General features: G+C 42.8%; 1 protein-coding gene across 1 annotated transcript in view; it reads left to right on the plus strand.

Annotated features, from left to right (window-relative positions):
- The first annotated feature begins 10,912 nt into the window (after nucleotides 1-10,912).
- The window catches only part of ELK3 (ETS transcription factor ELK3), a 68,732-nt gene continuing 57,663 nt past the window's right edge, over nucleotides 10,913-21,981 (plus strand). The window contains exon 1 of the mRNA XM_082409049.1: nucleotides 10,913-11,305. The gene's annotated coding sequence lies outside the window, so the exon portion shown is untranslated. The remainder of the gene's footprint in view (nucleotides 11,306-21,981) is intronic.

Here is a 21,981-nt window from a genome sequence, read left to right on the forward strand (position 1 = left end):
CACATCCTCCCATATTTTTTTTTTTTTTTTAAGAATTTCACTTATTTATTTATTTATTTTTGGCTGTGTTGGGTCTTCGTTTCTGTGTGAGGGCTTTCTCTCATTGCGGCAAGCGGGGGCCACTCTTCATCGCGGTGTGCGGGCCTCTCACTATCACGGCCTCTCTTGTTGCGGAGCACAGGCTCCAGACGCACAGGCTCAGTAGTTGTGGCGCACGGGCTTAGTTGCTCCGCGGCATGTGGGATCTTCCCAGACCAGGGCTCGAACCCGTGTCCCCTGCACTGGCAGGCAGATTCTCAACCACTGCGCCACCAGGGAAGCCCCCCATATGTTTTTTTTAAATCAGTTTCTGAAATTGACTTATTGATCGATTGATTGATTTACTTATTTATTAATTGAAGTATAGTTGATTTACAATGTGGTATTAGTTTCAGGTGTACAGTAAAATGATTCAGATATATATATATATATGTATATTCTTTTTCAGATTCTTTTCCATTATAGATTATTACAAGATATTGAATATAGTTCCCTGTGCTATACAGTAGGCCCTTGTTGTTTATCTATTTTATATATAGTAGTGTCTATCTGTTAATCCTAAACTCCTAATTTATCCCTCACTCCCTTTCCCCTTTGGTAACCATAAGTTTGTTTTCTATGTCTGAGAGTCTGTTTCTGTTTTGTAAGTTCATTTGTATTATTTTTTAGATTCCACATATAAGTGGTATCATATGATATTTGTCTTTCTGTCTGACTTACTTCACTTAGTATGATAATCTCTAGATCCATACATGTCACTGCAAATGGCATTATTTCATTCTTTTTTATGGCTGACTGATGATATTCCATTGTATCTTCCATATATTTTAAATCATCTCTAGATTACTTATAATACTACTACAATGTAAATGCTATGTAAGTAGTGGTAAATACTATGTAAATAGTTGCTGGGTGCATAGCAAATTCAAGTTTTGCTTTTTTGAACTTTCTGGAATTTTTTCCCCCAAATATTTTCAATCTGTGTCTGGTTGAATCTGCAGATGCAGAACCCACAGATACTGAGGGCCAACTGTACAGCAGCCGGCTACAGACACAGTGAAGGTTCCTCAAGAAATACGTTGGCTGATGGGCTGATAAATCAAGACAGTGATAAACAAAGCTAAGACATTCAAAAGTATCTTGTAAATATTGCATTTGGGGAAGATAGCTTCGTGACAGAGGTGGGAATGTGCTTGGTGGGACGGCAGACAATGCGAAAGTGTAGGGGGATGTTTAGAAGGACACTGACTCATACATACACAGACAAATACTCTCCCTTTTATATGAAGCCACTTCTCCTACTCGACCTCATCTGGCTTCTGTGATCCCGCTGTCATATGGTCTGCCCCACCACTACCCAACAGTTTTCAGCAATCTGTGCCTCTCAAACCATTCATGGATCATGAAGTCAAATTGGTGGGCTGCAACTGACATTTTCTAAGCAAATAAAACAGGATAGAAAATATCAAAATACATCACACATAGTAAACATTAAAAAAAACCCAACAAACTATTGTTTTGTGAAGGCTGTTTCAATTCTTTACATGTGTGTATAGGGCTTAGATGTAAACTGCATTTCCTCCTGTGGGTAGGAGTTAAAGTTTTCAATCCGCTGCTCTAGGGGGCAAATTAAAACACCCCAGCCTTCCACTGAGCAGATTCTGTAACCGGGGGCTTCTTAGGCAGAACTGCTGTGAATAAGTACCATGGAAGGTGAGTTAATGCTGAGAACCATCCAGGACCTTCATAGCATGTCAGGGTCTCAGACATGCTCTGGTCCAATGCCCTCAGTTTACAGTTTGACGAGGGAAGACGCTGAGTCTAAGAAAGGCCGTAGGACAAATCAGCGGTAGCACTTGCACTCCCAGCAGTTTCCCTGCCTCTCCATCCGGGGTTTCTTCTCTTTACTTTGTGTGGTCCTCTATTATAACTCAGCAAAGAATACCAGAAAGGATTTGGGTTGTGGTCAGAAAACCTGGGCTTTAGTCCCAACCCCATCATTTACTGTGTGATCTTGAACACACAAATTAACATTTCTACTACTCAGTAGTATCAAATGTAAAACAGGATTCATACTATTAGAGGCCAATTGAGTTCATCTATTTAACGACACTTTTTACGCTGTGAGGCATTATACACATAATTTTCTAGTAATTATTTTTTCTCCTCGAGTATCTATGGTATTTATCCAAGAAATGTGTATTGCTGTGGAGATGAAGGGGGGAATGAATGTAATATTACCAAGTCTCACCCCCTCTTAAGAGTATCCACTGACACTTTCTGGGGAGAAGACGCTTCTCCCATTCATTTCACCCCAGCATCTGCTTCTGTCCTCAGAGCCCTCACGGGAGTCTACAGAAATCCTAGTTAATTTAAAGCTAGTTCAATAACACACCATTGCCCCAGCTTCCTTTACCTCCAAACCACGGTGCCTGGTTCCTGACAGCAGCCTGTAGATGGCGTTTCTCTTCTCCTCCATCCTGGGTTACATCTGTAGTCTCATCAGCCTGTGGGTACACATGAGGCACTATGACCATGGACACCCCACTAATGACATTGTTGAACTTCTACATGCTGATGGGGGTACTCAGTACTGCACCTCCACTCCCCCGAAACCCAGTCTTCTCTGGTTATTTCTCAGAATTCCAACTGCGGTGTCTTACACGAGCTGGCTGGGTAAACCCCCAGCCCACTAAATTACTCCTCTCTTTCCTGTCCAGTTTCAGAAACAACTGAGAGAGAAAGCAGGTGCCAGGCTGGTGGAGATCAAAATAATCGTCTTATTACTGATAACAGCTAGATCGGAGGATGATCCTCCCATCTACAGGCACAGTGAGCTGGCTGTCATTTCGCCCCCGGATTAAACTTACCTACCCGGGCCAAGCTAGAAACCTGCAGGCACCCTCAGCATGGAGAACAGAGACCGTGTGTTCTTGGGACAAGCGGGTTCCAAAAGAGGGGGCAGGTGGGAGCTGAGCCAAGTGTTGCAGTTTCTATTCCTAAACTTGCCAGTCAGAGAACTTCCCTCTCCCTTTCCTACTGGAGATCCTTCCAGACAGAAACATGAAGGCTTATTCCCTCTTGTTCTTTGTTCTCTGGCTTCCTTGTTCAGGGGCTTCCTCATGACTACAAGGAATGTCAAGTTGCATGCCCTCTAATCTCGGTGCTGGACCCCAGGCAGAAGGTGTGCCTGGGTTCAGAATACCCCTAAATTTCGCAGGAAACAACTTCATTTGTTTTGATTTTGCGTCAAAATCCCCCCCTTGGCTCCAGCCTCCCCAAACAAAGCCTGTCCCCTTATGCAAATAGACCCTTGAGAAGGAATTGAATTATTATGCTTGTGCCTGGGAGCTTCTACTCCCTCTGAAGACCCCTGTGCTACCATCATCTCTGGTAAGCCTGGTCATCGCCCCAGGCCTTCCTTTGCTGCTCTCAAAGCACTATTCTCATTTGAGTTTCAGGATTTTTCAAAGGTGATAATCAGCCTCCAATTTATTAGATTTTTCCACCATTAAGGAGTTGGTCTTGAAATCCCCCGAACCACCCCTTGCCCATCTTTGCCATTAAAGCACAGCATGACCTCCTGCCCATGGGGCATTGCCTGGGTTTCTGTGACTCTGATGCTGTGGGAAAAGAAAGACTGCAGTTTCCTTCAAAGTCTTGCCCAACACCTTCTAGGATCAAAACAAGAGATGAAGTGCCCTGTTTTCTTGATCTACACATTTAAAATCCAAAGCAGCTGTTTACACAGGAACTCTGGGCATCACTGAAAGAAAAAAGGCCCAAGACCATTTGTACCTTTCTGGACAAGTCAGATTCCTATTATGTAGGAAATGATTTTGACCAGTAGCTGGTCAGGACAGTTTCTCAGTTGTATTCATCCTGGAAATAACAACAGTGACTCACAGTTTTTGGAGTTGTGACACCCTATCACTGTGTTTTAATCTCCTTTCCTTTGTAATGCTACAATGTGGATTTGGGGATACAAAGTGTGAGAATACAAAGTATTAATAAATTTCAATCAATTGTGAATTTAAAAAATCTAAGGCTTGGAATCAGTGTTAATTCCTTCCAAATGTCATCAGTTATTCTCCCTCCTAGTGATTGTTCACATGCCTCAGTACTGTACAATATCATTTACAAAACTTCATGGCGTATCACTCCTTTTAGGTTGGCCAAAAAGTTCCTTTGGTTTTTAAGTAAAAATAAAAGACACATTTTTCATTTTCACCAAGAACTTTATTGAACAACATATTCACCCTTTTGTTCCACTACCTTCTGCCATTTGTCAGGAACTTCATAATTCCATCTTCCCAAAACTTTTTATCTTTTTGAGCAAAGAAATGTTCCAGGTGCCTTTTATAGTCTTCCAGGGAATTGAAATTTTTTCCATTAAGAGAATTTTGTAAAGACCAAAATAAATGGAAATCCGAAGGTGCAATGTCTAGTGAATATGGCTGATGAATCAGAACTTCCCAGTCAAGCTGTAACAGTTTTTGCCTGGTCATCAAAGAAACATGCGGTCTTGCGTTACCCTGATGGAAGATTATGCGTTTTCTATTGACTAATTCTGGACGCTTTTCGTCAAGTTCTTCTTTCAGTTGGTCTAATTAGGAGCAGTACTTGTTGGAATTAATCGTTTGGTTTTCTGGAAGGAGCTCATAATAGAGGACTCCCTTCCAATCCCACCACATACACAACATCACCTTCTTTGGATGAAGACCGGCGTTTGGTGTGGTTGGTGGCAGTTCATTTCACTTGCCCCGTGATCTCTTCCATTCCACATTATTGTACAGTATCCACTTTTCATTGCCTGTCACAATTTGTTTTAAAAATGGAACGTTTTCATTACTTTTAAGCAGAGAATTGCATGGGGAAATATGTTCAAGAAGTTTTTTTTTTCTTAACTTATGTGGAACCCAAACATCAAAGCGATTCACGTAACCAAGCTGGTGCAAATGATTTTCAACACTTGATTTGGACATTTTGAGTATGTTGGCTATCTCCCAAGTGGTATAACGTTGACTGTTCTCAATTAATGTCTTGATTTGATCGCTATCAACTTCAACTGCTCTACCCGACTGTGGAGCATCGTCCTGTGAGAAATCTCCAGCACGAAACTTCACAGACCACTTTTGACGCGTTCGATCAGTCATAACACCTTCTCCATATGCTGCACGTATCTTTCTTTGCGTTTCAGTTGTGTTTTTACCTTTCTTGAAATAATAAAGCATAATATGCCGAAAATGTTGCTTTATTTTCTGCCATCTTAAAATGGCTACACAAAAATTCACCAATTTTGATAAGTTTTTTTTTAAATGCACACTGATATGACAGCTGTCACAATACAATCTAACAAAATTTTTCCAATTAAGTTAAAGGCAACTAAGTGCTACTAGAGCCATCTTAAAGAAAAAACCAAACGAACTTTTTGGCCAACCCAATATTACTGATGAATTGATTGATTAAAAAAAATTTGTTAGCACTTTTTTTGTAGGCATTTGGGATAATGCTAAGTGGTAAGGTTCAAACCCTGTGTGGTGGGGATGCAGGAGAAATGGGCCATGGACTTCATCTGGTGGATCTTGGAAGACTTCTTGGATGAGGTGGGGTTTGAGCTTAGTCTAAAGGGTGAGTAAGACATTTACAAGGGTTTCATAAGGAGAGAGGTCATCTGGGTGGAGCATTGGAGATACAGAGATTCTTGGACTCAACCTCAGAATCTCAGGGGTGAGGCCCTGGTACGTATGGTTCTGAGATGTAACCAGGGCTGGGAACTCAGGTTTATTCAGAGACCAGAGAAAAGTCTGAAAGGCTGTCTCCGGGGCTAGGAGAGTCCAAGCCAGCTATTCTCCACCTCAGAAGAAGATCGAATAAGAGGAATTAAATGAAGCACAACAACTTGGTTTCCTCTGAAGATGAAGTTCCTGGATGTGAAGTTTGTTAAAGACACTAAGATTTTTACCCCATATGGCAAGGAAAGGCCTTCTTCGGAATCAGAAAGAAAATGCAGTTAAAACCAAACCAAAAAATGGGGCAAAATCTCATTTGTCTCAAATGGCCTATGCCAGGGGTTGACAAACTTTTTCTGTAAAGAATCAGAAAGTAAATATTTTCAGCTTTATAGACCATAACAGTCTTTGTCACAACTATTCAACTCTGCCACTGTAGCACAAAAGCCGTGTTGGGTAACGCGTAAGTGAGTGAGTGTGGCTCCGTTCCAGCAAAGCTTTATTTATGGACACTGAAATTTGAATTTCATATAATTTTTACATGTTACGAAATATTATTCTTCCTTTGATTTGTTTTCAACTGCTTAAACATGTAAATTCTTATTGTTTACTAGAGCCAGGAGATAGAAACAACCCAAATGTCCATCAACCGATGAATAGTTAAAAAAAAAAATGTGGTGTATTTACACAATGGAATATTATTCAGCCTTGAAAAGGAAGGAACTCCTGTCACATGATGCACCATGGATGAACTTTTGACATTATGCTAAGGGAAATAAACCAGTCACAAAAAAGATAAATACTGTATATAATCCCACTTATATGAGGTACCTAAAGTAGTCAAATTCATAGAAACAGAAAGTAGAATCGTGGTTGCCAGGGGCTGGGGTAAGAGAGAATGGAGCATTGTGTTTAATGGGTAGAGAGTTTCAGTTTTGAAACTTTTGAAAAGATTCTACAGATCAGTAGCACCACAATGTGAATATACTTAACACCCTACTGTACTGAACACTTAAAAACAATTAAGATGGTAAATTTTATGTTATGATTTTTACCACAATTAAACATTTTTTTAAAAAGAAAAAAGTTAATTCTTACCTTGAAAGTCATAGAAATGTGCAGTGGGCCTGTAGTTTGCCAACCTCTGGCCTATCAATGGCCAGTCTGAGGGCAAAAAAGATGGTCCAAATCAATGCTTCTCGAATGTCCCCACTGAAAGATCTCTAACAATGCAAAAGGGAGAATGCAGACTCCCAGTGGGGTCTTCCTGCAAGTCTATAAAATTATTTAAAATACTCTTTCAAATGAGGTTCATGAAATTTTTTGAATCCTAGTCCATAACACATGTTGTTTTAATGTAAAATTGGCATTCACTGTAAAAATCAGTAAAAACTGATGTTCATGCAGGCTCAGAGAGGGTGAGTGACTTAGTCAAGGTCACAGAGCTAGAACAAGTCAGTATGGGACTGGATCCCAAAATTCCTGATTCCAAATGTATACTTGCCACCTGAGTGGGCTGCCCTCCCATCAGGCTTTGGCTGTCTATTCCCAACTCCTACCCGCATCCCCCTCAACGCTGAGGCAGTCTCCAAAGTACTGAGGCAAACCGCTTTTGAGTTTCTACCAAAATTCATCAATTCATAAGTTTAATACCATCGATTCATACGTTTCATATATTATTTGTTCTGCTATGTTCTAGAATATTTTAGTTTGATATATTCTAAAACTCATTTTTTTTCTGTCCTATCTAATTATACTTCCTTATCCATCTGTATTTTTTTAAACCATCCACAGCATCCCATTCTGTTATACATTATGGAATGTTAAATTATGAGGGAACAAAGAGATTTGTTGTCTTTGTATACCCAACATCCATTTTCTCTTATGGTAGATTATATTATTTGTTCAGAATTCTCCCTTTTTCCCTCCTTTTCCTTCTCCCTGTCCCATTGACTTTAGACTTGGCCATATGACTTGCTTTCTTCACTGGGTTGTGAGTTAACATGAGGGTGTGCTAGTCCTAAGTAGAGGTTTTAAGAGGCCTCCATGTGTCTCCACTCACTTCTCTTGAGCTCCTGCCCTTCCAGAAAGCCACATGTCCAATATTGGGCCCATTCCTTCAGTGTGGGTCCAAGAATTAGAAAAACATGTGAAGCAAACATGAACCCAGCCAACCAAGACCCATTTGTTGTTTAAGCAAGTCAGTGAGTGTTGAGGTTGTTTGTTACACAGTATTATACTAGCAAAAGCTGACTAATACACTCCTTCTTTTGGAACCAGGGTTTTGATTTTCTTCAGGAGACTCAGCCCCCACCTCCACTCTTCATCTGTAGGGTTTATCTGAGCTGATCCTCCTCCATCCTGCCCAAGCACCCTCCAACACATCACACTGACTAACTCCAATCTCTGGTAAGATGTCTGCTGTTCTTATCAAAGCTGAGAGAGCCTCATTCTCTCTTGGCTGGCAGAAATGAATGACCCTGTCACCTGCTATAAAGGATTCCTGAAGAAATTTCACTCATAACCCATATAATCCTAACTCCTATCTGTTTTATAACAGAAGCATAAAAATAGTGTGGATCATACAATACTAAATGCCACATCTCTTGGCTACTTTTTGATAGTGAGAAGGAAAGCACAAAAAACAAATAGCAGACGTTATGAACTGAATGTTAATGTCTCCACTAAATTCATGTTAAAACCCTAACCCCCAATGGGATGGTATTAAGAAGCTGGGCCTTTGGGAGATAATTAGGTTTAGTTGAGGTCCTGAGGGTGGAGCTCCCATGATGGGATTAGTGCCCTTTATGAAAAGAGACACCAAAGAGTTTGCTTCCTCTCTCTCTTTCTCCTTCCACATGTGTGTATGGAGGAAAGGCCATGTGGGGACACAGCAAGAGGCGGCCCTTTACAAGCCAGGAAGAGGGACCTCACCAAGAACCAAATCTGCTGGCACCTTTATCTTAGACTTCCCAGCCTCCAGAACTGTGAGAAATAAATGTCTGTTGTTTAAGCCACCCAATCTAAGGCATTTATTATAGCAGCCTGAGCAAAGACAGCAGAAGCTGTCTTATGCAAGGTACAGAAGCTGCAGACACCTACAAGTAAAATTTATTCCCCATGCCTTGGGGAAGAGCAGTGTCAGCTCTGAGTTATTCATTCTAACAAAGAGCTTGGCGTAGTGGTATGGACAACCTAAAACACCAGGAAAACTTAAGGAGGTCTTCATTTGGTCTGGGAAACGCCAAGGCTGCCCATGAGTGTTTCAGGGGTGCCTTAGACAAAGAGGCATTTCTTCAAAACAATTAAAGCCTGATGAAAACATGTACACCTTTTCTCTCTTACATATTAGGATTCAACAAAGATTTGTTGTGAAGATGTACAATAAAAATCATGAAAGTCACTGGTTTAAGATATGCTTGGCTTTGGTATACACTTTTTAGATAAAACAACACAGTGTTCTGAAATGTATGTGTGAGATATTTTCTCCCTGAGAAGGAAAATAAAATAAGTTTACATTCTCCCAGTCCACAGCTGGATCATACAGGGACACGGTGAGCTCTGCTGAGTGACAGCAGAAGCCCACTAGGGATTAAAACAATAATCCCTAAAGTGTAAAATTAGCTGTGGAAAATCAAGGGTTGATAAACAGCCCTCTTCCCCATATCTTCTCCTTCTTCTCTACTCCCCTACCTTTCCCCCAGCCCCCCACACCTCATGTTTTCCCACCCTTCTTAGAGGTCTGGTGGGCCTTGTCCCACTTCTCAGTGAACTATCCATGCCAGCCCCAAAGCAAATGCTGCCAGCTGACTGTCCTATGAGTCAGGTGCCCTGACCTGGTACTAACTAGAGTAAAATACAACCCTGCCCTTAGAAGCCCACAGTTAGTAATAGTGAGAGATTCGTAAACAAATAATCAGAAAGGTTGCAGAAATAAGAAACAAATAAGCAAGTGGAAGAGCTCTCAGAATGCCATCCTTTGGAAAGCACTCAGGCCCCTGGCTCCCAGGGAAGCTGACTTAATTGGTTTGGGTTGTGTATAGAGATCAATTGATTTCAAAACACTCCCCAGGTGATTCTAACTTTAGCCAGGGCTGAGAACCACCCCAGACGTATTGAATCAGGAACACTGGCGGTGAGGTTAAAACCTGTGTTTTAACAAGCCCCCCACGTGATGCTGGTGCACGCTCAAGTTTGGGAGCCGCTGGTCTGCGCTGCTAAGGGGTGGAGGCATGGGAATGGAGGGGTCCAAAAGGGGAGCAGTTGGGGCTGGCGCACAGGGCTGGGATGAGGGAGTCTTCCACCGGCACCCTCCTCCCTCCTCTAAGCCTCAGGGCAGTGGACAAGCTCTCCCGTCCGAGCCTGGCCTGAGCCCTTCGGGGTGGGCGGTCCTTGAGGGATAGTGTGGTGTGGAGTCCGGTTTTGAGACCACGGAGCCTCCCTCGGAAGCCTCAGTCACTCGGCTCCGTGGCCGCTGCTCATTTCGCTCCAGAGTCCCTTAGCAGGCAGGAAAGGTTGGGCCTGTGACGGGCCATAGAGAACGGCCAGAAAGGGCTCTTCCTGGAGAATCCTGGCTTCCAGTTTACGGCTTCTCATCCTTTTCCCCAAAGTGGGCCCCCTACTCTGAGCGCTGGCTTTTTTTTTTTTTTTTTTTAAATCCCAGACAGGAACTGTGTCCATCCCCTGACAAAACCCGTGCCTCCTTTTCTGCACATGCAACATCTTCTCATCCTAAGCAATCACGCCCCCACCCACGAGCAAAGCAGCCCTTGGCCCAGAGCACCCGGACCCCACTCCCGATGCCCCCTGGCCCTACAACTCTTCCATCCCAGCTGACAGAAAACAGCGAGTCCAGCGGCCTCCCCACTTCGGGCCTCCCCGCCCAGACCGACCGACCCGGCAGGGCAAGACCCCACTGCTGGGCCCAGCGCGGTTCCCAGCACAGGGACCCCTGGGGGGAGAAGAGGGATCCCCCGTCTCGCCACAACCCAAGCTCAGCCCCTCGGCGCGCCGGGGGCGGCTTCTCTGCGTTTCTGGCCGAGCTGCCCGCCCCCCCGTGGGGAGGGGCTGCGGCCACGCGGAGTCGCCCGGGGTCCGGAGGCTCCTCCCCGGGGGTGGCCGAGCAGGAAGCGGGGAGCGCGGCGGGCGGGGGCGCGGTGCGGGGCCCCAGGCGGCGGAGTATGCGCGGGCCTCGGCGGCCAGCCCCGGCGCACAGCCGCGGCCGGGGCGCGCGGCGCGGGGCGGAAAAGCCTGTTTACACAGACTGCACACCGCCTGGGGAATAATGCAGTAAAGGAAGTGAGCCGGCTCGGCCTGACTGCTCCAACTTCCTGCTCTCACACACACCAGAGGAAAAAAAAAAAAAAAAAAAGAGGAGCGAGAGAAAGAAAAAAAAAGGGGGAAAAATCAGGATCTCATTACAAGAGCAACAGACCGTCTGCAGACGCCTGTCAGCATGGAAAGTCGGGGACTTTCGCCCGGTTCCTCCTAGAAATTCCCCCGAAGAAGGATCTTGAAAACTCCCCCGCATCTGGGTATGTAGTAGGGTCCGTGCCTGTTGCTCGGACAGTTGCAAAGTTTCGTGGGGCTTGTTTTTTTCTTTCTTTCTTCTCTCTGGCTTGGTGGGGGTGGGGCGGGTGGGCACCGCGTCGGAGGCTGCAGGCCCGGGGCTGGGGGCGGCCGCGGGGAGTGGGCGCAGCTGGGATGCTCCTGCGCCGGGTCCGCGCGCCGGCCCGGGGGCTACGGCCACCCGGCGATGGCACACCCCGCCCTGGGCTGCGCTGCGAGCCCGGAGGAGGGGGCGCGCGGGGGAGCGGGGGGCGGTGAGACTTGGGGTCCCCCTGGGAGGAACGGTGACTGGAGCGGGCTGCGTGCCTGGAGGCTGGACCACCGCTGACCTAGCCGGGGCTGGGGCTCTCCTCGGGGTGGCAGTGGGCACCGACGCTCGGATTCAGGGAGAGGACAGGGCTGGAGAGGGAAGCGGAGGGCGTAGGGAGCCAAGCCGCGGGGCTGGGGGCCGCGTCCCCTCTCGCTCGGCAGGTGACCCCCCGCCCGGGTCCCCGCCCCAGGCGCACGCCCAGCCGGACCTTTAAAAGCCGGTGGAGTCATTACTGGGCATGGTTTTGGAGTAGGACCGGTTAGGAGATGGTCCTGGAGCCCCCAGCACTTTGGGATGGGGCTCTTCAGCTTGCATCTGAATGTTGGCCTGTAATGCTTCCGTAACTTGTTGGGGGAGGAATTACAATTTTGGAGGGCTAAAAAAAAAAAAAAAAAAAAAAAATTAGAGGTCTCGGTTTTGTTACGTTTTCTGAACCGAATCGTCCTAAGGACAAGCTGCAGTTAGGCGGCGGATGGAGGTGGGAGAAAGAAATGTTATTTCAGAAACTGCAAAAGGGGCTTTTTAGAAGGAAAAAAAAAAAAATGAGTGTCGGGAGAGTTTCTGGCTTGTCTGGAAACGGCAAGACTAATTGCCATGCGCTTCCGCTTTGAAACTGGCAGCAGACAGCATCTTGAAAATGACTCACTAGAGGAGCTCACAAAGAAACTGTGGTTTGCTCCTTCTCAGGTTTATGTATTTGTGCCTTTTACAGTTTCCTTTGTAGTGTTCGAGGGGTCACCCGCCCCTTCCCCGCCGGCCCCCTCCCACCCTCCCGCTTTTGGAAGTCCCTGGCGGGTCTTTAACTCCCCCCAGCACCCCAGCCGGGAGGCGGGGGGACGCTGGGGGAGGCAGAGTTGTTTTTGGAGTTGGCTGGGGAGAGGGTTAAAGGGATTCTGCTGCTGCAGGGGGAAAAAGTTCCCTGAATTTTCCACTGGCTGCTGCAGGAAGAGAGAGCCCCTGTAGTCATTGCTAAGTAATGTCTGCACACACACCAACTAATCTCATTAGGAGTTTCCGCTGCTCGGCACAGGAGGGGTTTTGTGCAGCCACTGTCAGCCGGGGGAGCCCTGCGCTGGAGAGGGAGACAAGTTACGGCTTTATTTACTTAGAGGGGCAGCCGCCCAACGAACCTTTTCAGGGCAGCATCTTGAAAACTTTGAAGTCATTTTGGCCATTTTGGATTTCGAACTTACAGGTTTTTCTCTCCCAGGTGTGTGTGTGTGTGGGTGTTTTCTATTGCCCAAGCACCTCAAACCCACCCATCCTCTCGCGTCTGTGCTTCACTCCTGGCGGGGGAGGGCGGAGGTGACGAGAAACCAAGCATGTTCCGGGCATCTATTAATGAGCTCAAATTGATTTCTGAGCCTTACTGCCAAACAAAATACCCTCCAATCTCTCTCCCTTTTCTTCTGTCTCTCTGTGACACACACTTATTTGGGAAAGGTCAATTATGAGTTTCAATTTATGGGGATTATAAAATTACAAATTGTGTTAGGAGGGCACGTGGGTCAGACAGTTAAGAAGACTGTCCCTAAGTGTTTTTGGAGTTTCCAGTAATGATCCTGCCTGCAAAAACCCCTGATGGTCATTCTATGCCAAATATAGCAAAGGCCTTCTGGCCTTTTTTTAAAAAAAACCTTTAAATGTTGGAAATGTGTAGAGTTACTAAAAAGGGTAAAGAATTTTAAGGAACCTGATTGGAACTGTGGGGCTCCTTTATTGACAAGGACACGCTGCTCTCTTGAGGGTTTTTTAAGGTGTCCGTGTTTCTTTTCTGGTGGCAAAGCATGTCCTAAAAACAACCCTAACAGCCCGAGCAAGGTGTGAGTCAGTGGACATGAGTACAGGATGTCCCTAACACCGCGCCTGGCACAGAGTAGATGCTCAGTAAACTGTTGCATTGAAAGCTGTGAGTAGGATAACAGAACTTATATTAAGTAGATAAGGAAAAAAGCTTTCCAAAGCCAACATCACTTTGCATGACCATTCCTTAAGGATGAAGGTTGTTAAGTATTCTTTCAAGACTACATTTCCTTCAAAATAAAAAGGGGATAATTATAGTTCTTCATTCTGATAATTTATTATTTGGAATGAATAATGTTCGTTTATATCAATAGTTCTCAACTGGGAGTTATTTTGCTGCCCAAGGGACTTTTGGCAGTATCTGGAGACATTTTGGTTGTTATAATCAGAGGGGGTTCTACTGGCATCTAGTGAGTAGAGGTCAGGGATGCTGCTAAACATCCAATTATGCCCACAAAGAATTTTCTAGCCCAAAATGTCAGGAGTACCCGGATTGAGAAACTCTTGTTTACATTAATGATGATGATAACTTTTATATGCATTCATTCAAGGAATAGGACATTTAAACGTCATCACTGGCACTTTTCTGCCATGTGAATAAGACAGTATGCATGAATTTTCTCTCTTTTTGGTCAGTAATATGTGTGGAATGACATGTAAATAATGACAGTGTGATGGTGTACCTTTGTGAGCTGAATTAGACCATCTCTGAACCTCACTCACTTGGTACTAATGCTTTTTAGACCAGAAAGGCAATAGCCCAGATGGGGGAGAGCAGCCCCATTTGAATTTTGAAGTTTGCTAAACATTTATTAAAGCCCTCCTCTTTTTCTTATTTAAAAAAATTTTATTAATTCAAACCTGGTAATGTACAGTAACAGTAACTCTGAGATCATATAGTGAAATTTATATTTGTAATAACTCTTTAGAACTTTTCCTGAAATCGGTTTTAAAGGGCTTCCAGGCAGTGCGTATAAATTAAAATATTCCTTTCTTAGCTGTCAGGTATCGGATTTTGTGCGTCCTGTGCTACCCAATTATGTATCTGTAGGATTCAAAAAACCAATATGGTTGCAAAACATTACCTAAGACAAAACAAACCCAAAACACTTTAAAAAAATTATCTAAGGATGTGACTTCCTGGAGTAAAGTCTTTTTTCCCTGATGGTGAATTATTGCTTACTAATTAACGGCTTTACTCCCTTCCAGTCCCAGGGAATGATTCAGCCATCTTCATGTTTCCTAGACCTGGGGTTCCTCATTAAACTTTGGACAGAGAACCCATTTCTTTCATTCTGGCTGTGACCTGGCTGTAGGCAGCTGGCTTCTGCCCCTAAGGGCCGGTACCTGCACATATAGATGAGTGGTCCTGGTCATTTGTATGAAGGACTCCACTCATGGCAAATTTTTCTGTATGTTTAAGGCAAGAGTATTTTATGTTTTATTATTTATCCATAATTACCCTTTGCCTTCGTAGATTGATGACATATTTGAGATTATATTAGTATAGCAATATTTTCTAAAGGTTCGTTGTTTTTTTCTGTTATAAAAAATATTAATATGAATTATCTTAGGAAGATGCAGAAAACCACAAAGAAAAAAAAAATAAACATCTCCCATAATCCCTCTGTTAACATTTTGGTGTATATTTTTCTGGTCTTTTAAAATACATATACACACAGCCGCACATGCACACACATAAAATTTTTAATTGGAGTCACACTGCACTTTCTGTTTTGTAGCTTATTTTCAGTTAATGTATCATGTAACACAGTTTAATAACTGGTACTAAGACCAAAATTACCACACATAGAGCTCGTATTTATTGATCTAATAAATGTGTTGACTCAACAGTGGATTGACATAATTTCTACATGAACTTGTTCAGTGTTTTTGTCTCTGTGGCTCCAAGTAATGTTCTAAGAATGCTGCCCTCTTGAAAGACTGAATTCATATGTGCTGTGCAGTTTGGGATTTTGATGAGTTTCTCTATGATTTAAGGATGAGTCATGATCTGCAGTAGAATATCAAGATGTAGTAAAAGGAAGTCCAGGGTGCGACACATCAAAATAGAATGTTCAGTGATGAAAACAGAGAAACTAGGTTAGACCAAAAATACACCTTGAACTTCTCTAACTATAAAGGAGGGAGCTTGAACTTCTCTAACTATAAAGGAGGGAGGAAGGTGCCTCTTGCACACTTGGTGACTCTTAATTATTACTGTTTCATTTTATATCAGTAAAGTTTCCAAACTTTGATATTGGTGTTTTAAGTAGATTTTCAGTTCAAGAGTACTATTGCCCATGGCCAGTTTGAACTGAGATCATGTAGCTTTTTGGTTGAAACCATGTCAGTGAGAACATGAAAACTCCAGTTTTGCCACTTATAGTAGAGCCCCAGTAAATTGAATTATCAGAGTGTGCATGTGCGCACACTGTTTTTGTTTTATTTTTTATTAAGGTATAGTTGATTTACAATATCGTGCTAATTTCAGGTATACAGCTCAGTGATTCAGTTACACGTATATATATATATACCTATATATATTCTTTTTCAGATTCTTTTCCCTTATAGGTTATTACAAAATGTTGAATATAGTTCCCTGTGCTATACAGTGGGTCCTTGTTGGTTATCTATTTATATATAGTAGCATGTATATGTTAATCCCAACCTTCTAATTTGTCCCTTCCCACCCCCCTTTCCCCTTTGGTAACCATAAGTTTGTTTTCTATGTCTGGGGTGCGCTGTTAACAAATTTTAAGGGCATTCAGTCTTTTAAGTAGAAATTTGACTCCCCATTATCCCTACCCACAACCAAAATGAAAATGGCCTTTCATCCATTACTGGAAACTTACATATATGTCAGCAGTTTAAAAGTAAACTTTGAATTGATCATTTCAGTAAGTTGTAATTTGGTTGATTTGCCACTAGGAATTACTCATTGACCACTTTATGTGTTTTAATTTACAGTTGCTGGAAAGTAATTATTAAATTAGGAATTAAATGGGATTATTTTATAATTGGCTGTGAGAGTTATTTGCATATTTTTAAAGAAATTAAGATGATGGTTATACTAATATATTCTGATCTGAATTGGACTAAAATGAATTTACTCACATACATGCTTTAAAAAGAAGTTCTAAAGCACACAGTATCCTAAGTCTTTTTAAAGCTACCATATCTAAGAACAATTCCTAATGTTCCAGGTATAAATATGGGAGTGATGGGGTAGGTATAAAACACATGTATCCAATACCTTCTCTTACACTATTTGGTGAGGTTAGGGGTCATTTACTCCAAACAATAGAATGAATCTGAGACTCTTGGTGTCTTTTACTTTCTTTCGCTGTTGTATAACTTATGTACATGAAACTGCACAGATCTTAAACGTTATTGTATACACCTATGTAATCCCCACCCCCTACCTCTAAGTAGAGAATATTTCCATCACCCCAAAACATTCCCTGGCTATTTTTAATTGTATTATGGCAATTTCATGACTCTACCATGTTATTATACCCCAGAGCACCTGGATAATATACTGCAGTATTTTTACTTAATCTACTTGGTTAAAAATAAATCAGCAGAATGTGTGGATTTCCTCATCATCCAATAAGAGGAAAAATCCCTTCTACAGTACTTAATATCACTTACGCCAACCAAAAGTAATATGTATGCTGCGGGGAAAACGTAGATTCCCTTAAAACCAATTGTGTTTAGAGGATATCACTTAATCTCCCTGGACCTCAGTTTCCCTGGCTGGAGGGCAGAGTGGCTGGAGTAGAGAGGTAGGGACGATCCCTTGCATCCCAAAGTCCTATTCTTCTGTGCTCTTTTTTAGAATAAAGAACTTGAATTCTTCTAGGAGTTGTGAAAGTGTAAAGTGAATGTTTGCTGTCATCCCCAAAAAGCTGACTTTGAGACATATACAGCAATTTTTAAAAACTGTTTTGTGTTGAAATAAGGGATTCCCCTTAAGTTTCCCCTTCAATCCCATGTCGGCCCCTTATTGAATAAGGAACACCTGAGGGAAGGTCAGTATTAGCTGCTGTCCTTCCTTTCCTCCTCTTTTTGTGGTTTGTGACAGGCACCACTCATTTCTAAAGACTCACGACCGCCTCATTCTTGGGGACACCAGTGACTTGTCTCCAGGTTGGGTGCTGAGTAGGCCCCAAGATTTTGATCACCAGGTCAGGTCCCTACTCTATCCTCCTGATAGTCTTTGAAAATGCTGTCCATCTTCCACTGCTGGATCTGAGGGGTCCACATTTCCCCTCACCCCCTCCCTCTGGTCCCGCAGGCTAAAGCAATCCTTCAAGCTAAAGCAATCCTTCAAACACAGATCCGACCTTTTCGCTCCTCTGCTTACAATCTCCCAGTGGCTTCAGCTGGGATAGAGACCAAAAATCTTTAATGTAAGCAGCATGCTGTGATTTAGGCCAACTACACTGGCCTTTCCTCAATTCCTCAAATGTGTAACGTGCCCCCTGGCCACTGGGCCCTTCTAAATGCTCTTCTCTCTTCTGGGAATCCCCTCCTGGTCCTCCGCTACCATCGATTTCTCTCACTCCACTTTCGAGCCAGTGTGTAGTCATCTGTCAGGTCTCAGCTCAACCATCTCTTGCCTGGGGAAGCCTTTGCTGGTCCTCCAGACTAGATCTCCCCAGTCATCCATCCCTGGCCTTCGGAGTCCTTGCCACAGGCTTTATTTACAGGTTTCCTTGTTACCTGAATTCTCCCTCTGCAGATTCTTACTATCTAAGCACAGGTACCAAACAGTTTCAGATATATATTTCTGGAGATAGGGCTGGTGTTTCTCATTATTCATTAATATTCCTTATCCAGAACTCAGGAACCAAGTAGATTTGATAGCAGGCTACCCTTTGCTATCTAAAGTCACTGTCCAAACCCTGGAATTCATTAGATTCGGAAACTGAGGGATATCTGTGCGTGTATGTATCAAGATGTGTTTCACATCTGTCTTGCCCATCAGTCTGTAAGCTCCCTCTGGGCTTCATCTGCTATTCTCATCCTTGTGTTTATCCCAGCCCTTTGTACAATACCTGGCATTCGTTGAGTTAAAAGCAATCTGAAGGGGGAAAACTTTGTCACCATAGCTCCTCTCCCCGCATTTTGCCAGTGGACTTGATAAAGCACTTTATTGCTATGCCTAAATCCAACTCTTTCCTAGACAGTCAATTATTTGAATTAATAAGAGGCGTATCTCTTGGTTAAACCAAAGAGACAGCCAAGAAGATCCTGTGTAGAGGGTATATCATTTTCCAGAATTTTTGTCCAGATTTATAGGAAAAGTGAATGTACAGAGATCAGGTGTGTTAACATCTGAGAGGACAAACTTTAGCCCTATTGCTGATATCAGTGTTATACTCAGAATGGTTGGTTAACAGTTAGGTAATTTATAGGATAGTACAGCTTGAAAGAATCTCAATGTAAAGTTCTTTCCATGTTAAAATTAATCGTTCTACAGCAAGCGTCATAGTCCTTTATCAAGACTTCAGTTGACCAAATTTTCATAGCTCCCTTGGACTGAGTTCTGTAATATTCACTGTTGAAATTGCTTCCTCACTTATACTAAAACCTGTGTGTGTAGCTTTTGTCCATAACCTTTTATAATTAATAAATGACATTTCTGATCAAGTTTTAAAATAATGACACTGCCTGTGTGATGATGGAAGGATGAATGATTAAATACCTAAATTGTTTTTGGTCGAGGGCTAGATCTGCTGTTAATTTCACCTGGGTTTTGCCAAGGAGTGGTTTGTTGATAGTCAAACCTTGATTAACCATAATGTGTAATTAAGCAGATTTTTTTTCTCCCTGCACTTAATTGTCAGAAGAGAGATTAAGACAACCAGCACCACCACAACAGAATAAGCCCCAGAATTTATTCCAGGATGTGCTCCTGGGTAACTACAGGGTCTGTCTGTAGGAATTAACTGCAGGGATTCTTACGTTGTCTATACCTGTAAGTCCTCATCATATTCAGAATGGTGATACTGGGGCCCAGAATGATCAGAATGCTCCATTAGCTCTGTTAGGCAAGGGGAAGGGCTGTAGATGTGAGAACAATTTCCTAACACTAGTAGTTAAGAAGAATACATCTCTGGTTAATACTCAGTGAACTGGAAATGTAAGTTCCCCACTATCCCCTTACTGGAGTTTGGAAGGTTTGCATTTAGAGGCTAAAATATAAGCCATTGGTTGTTGGAGATAAGCATTGGCAGATGAGAGTGTGTGTGTGTGTGTGTGTGTGTGTGTGTGTGTGTGTGTGTGTAGTTGGGTGTGCCTCCACAGATGTAGCTACAAGAGCAATGCATGAGTCTACGAGAATGGGACAGTACGTGATCTCAGTGTTTGCTCCTTCTCTGTGGAGTCGGCCTTCTCATGTAGGATTCAAGCCCCACTTCTGTACAGAGGATTAGAGCATAAGGCAATGTTCGCTAAAGCTCTCCATCCCAAAGACTCGTTATTTCATTGTGAGAACTCAAGACAGAACTTGGATTTTTGTGATAGTTTTCAGGAGAGGAGAAAGCTCGGATGCCTCATAATTTCAGCAAGCCCCATACAGAACACACAGGAAGGGACCAAACCATTTGGTATTATTTGAAGACTGTATGTGGAGGCGGCTCCTTCATCTTCTTGTATGGTCTTGCGTTTTGAAAGCCTCTGGAATCTAGAATTCATGAGTGTTGTGGGGAAGTTATTTTCGCTAATGTTCAAGCTCCAGACACTGATCATTTAGACCAGAGTGGGTTGGGTAGTAGAGCATGGCTGGGTTGTGTTTTTTTTTTTTCTTTTTAAAAACATTTTAGAACAAACATCTCCAAATTCTCCAAGTGACATTCAGAGACAGGGTTGGAACTGATTAAACCCCAGGCAGAGAGAGAGATGCTGTCACATCCGTGCTGAGCCTATAGAGGAGGGCAGAATGCCTGTTGATGGGCCCACTTCACCTCTGATAGTCGAGGCAAAACCAGAAGCATCGCCCAGCCAGCCACTCAGCATTCCTAACTTTGCTTCATTCACTTCTTTAGGCTCTTTAGCCCTAATTCTCAATTCTGCATTTATGACCTTGAGTACTTTTGAAGAGAGTTAACAATTTTTCAATGTACATTTTTTTAAATGAACTCTTCTCCTGTTTTACTGTTTATTTTATTTATTTATTTTTTGGCCACACCGTGCAGCATGTGGGATCTTATTTCCCCGACCAGGGATTGAACCCGTGCCCCGCTACATTGGGAGCGTGGAGTCTTAACCACTGGACCACCAGGGAAGTCCCCAACAATTTCTTAAAGTGAATTACTTTCATCACCAAAGTATATGCTGTTAAAAGATGTCTTGAATCAAACAAAATGACCCAAGAGTACTTGGGCTCTCAAAAGCTCCGTGTCTCACTCTCAAGAGCATTGCCCTGCTTTGATTTAAATCAGAGCTGAACCACAAGAACGGCATCTTCCTCTAGGCTTTGCCACATCCTTTGTTTTTGTTTTGTTTTTTTTTAACCTAAATATTAAGACCTACCAACTTGTCTTTAGGAAAGTAGAAACTTTAAGACCTTGATGTAGAAGATCGTACATGTACCAGATGATTAAAATGTACAGAAAGGGTGATTTTCTTTAGCAAAGGGGAAAGATCATCTAAAGCGGAAGCTGGCATTTGTTTTGTACAGTTAATATTTTCACGTGGAACAATTACTGGAAGAGTAAGCAGAGGAACAAGTCGTATGTGACATTTAAAGAAAGGGCTAAAGCCGACTTAGTGGATGGCAGATTCCCGAATGGGAATTAAGGGCTGTGAGGAGGCTTTAGGTACATATCTGATGTTGGATGCTGATGCCACCAACAGCCATTCTTTTCCGTGGGATGCTTTTGTTGACTTCTTGAAGGAAATATGTGTGCACAACATCAACCTGACACGAAAGAATGAACTCTCGGTCTTCCGCTTGATGACAGTTTCAATGTTATTTTGTTCACGTATTCATTGCAGTTTGGGGGTTAATCAACAGGTTTTAAGTATAATGTATTGGAGGAGATTATTTAGTTTTGAAATCACTCACTGTCTATTTTTGCAACAGTTTTTTTTTTTTTTTTTTTTTTTACAAATAATTGTACTCAACAGAAAAACCAAGATATTTTAAATGTGTTCCACTTACTGTAGTTTGTCTACAAGTCAGGCTAGATTTTAAATAGACATTCTGTGAAAAACAAGATGCCTTTTGCTTGCTATTTTAACTTAACGCCATTGTAGTTTTGCTTCATGTTAAAAAGAACTTTATTAGCAGTTATTTAAATTTGGAAGAAACTGCATTTTGGCACCGTACTTGTTATATGTAGCTAAACTTGATGCCTGTACAAAAATGTGGGAGAGAAATATGTATATGGAGACAGTAAAGCTATAAAAGAGAGAGTCTACCTTCATGACTTTAGATGCAGCTAAAATCCCCCACAGATGTCCACCACATGAGCAGGTGATGATATTTTGAAGGCTGCAGAGTCACTGTTTTTTATA

This window comes from Balaenoptera borealis (genome assembly GCF_965194805.1).
Source record: "Balaenoptera borealis genome assembly, contig: HAP1_SCAFFOLD_811, whole genome shotgun sequence".
Lineage (NCBI taxonomy): Eukaryota > Metazoa > Chordata > Mammalia > Artiodactyla > Balaenopteridae > Balaenoptera > Balaenoptera borealis.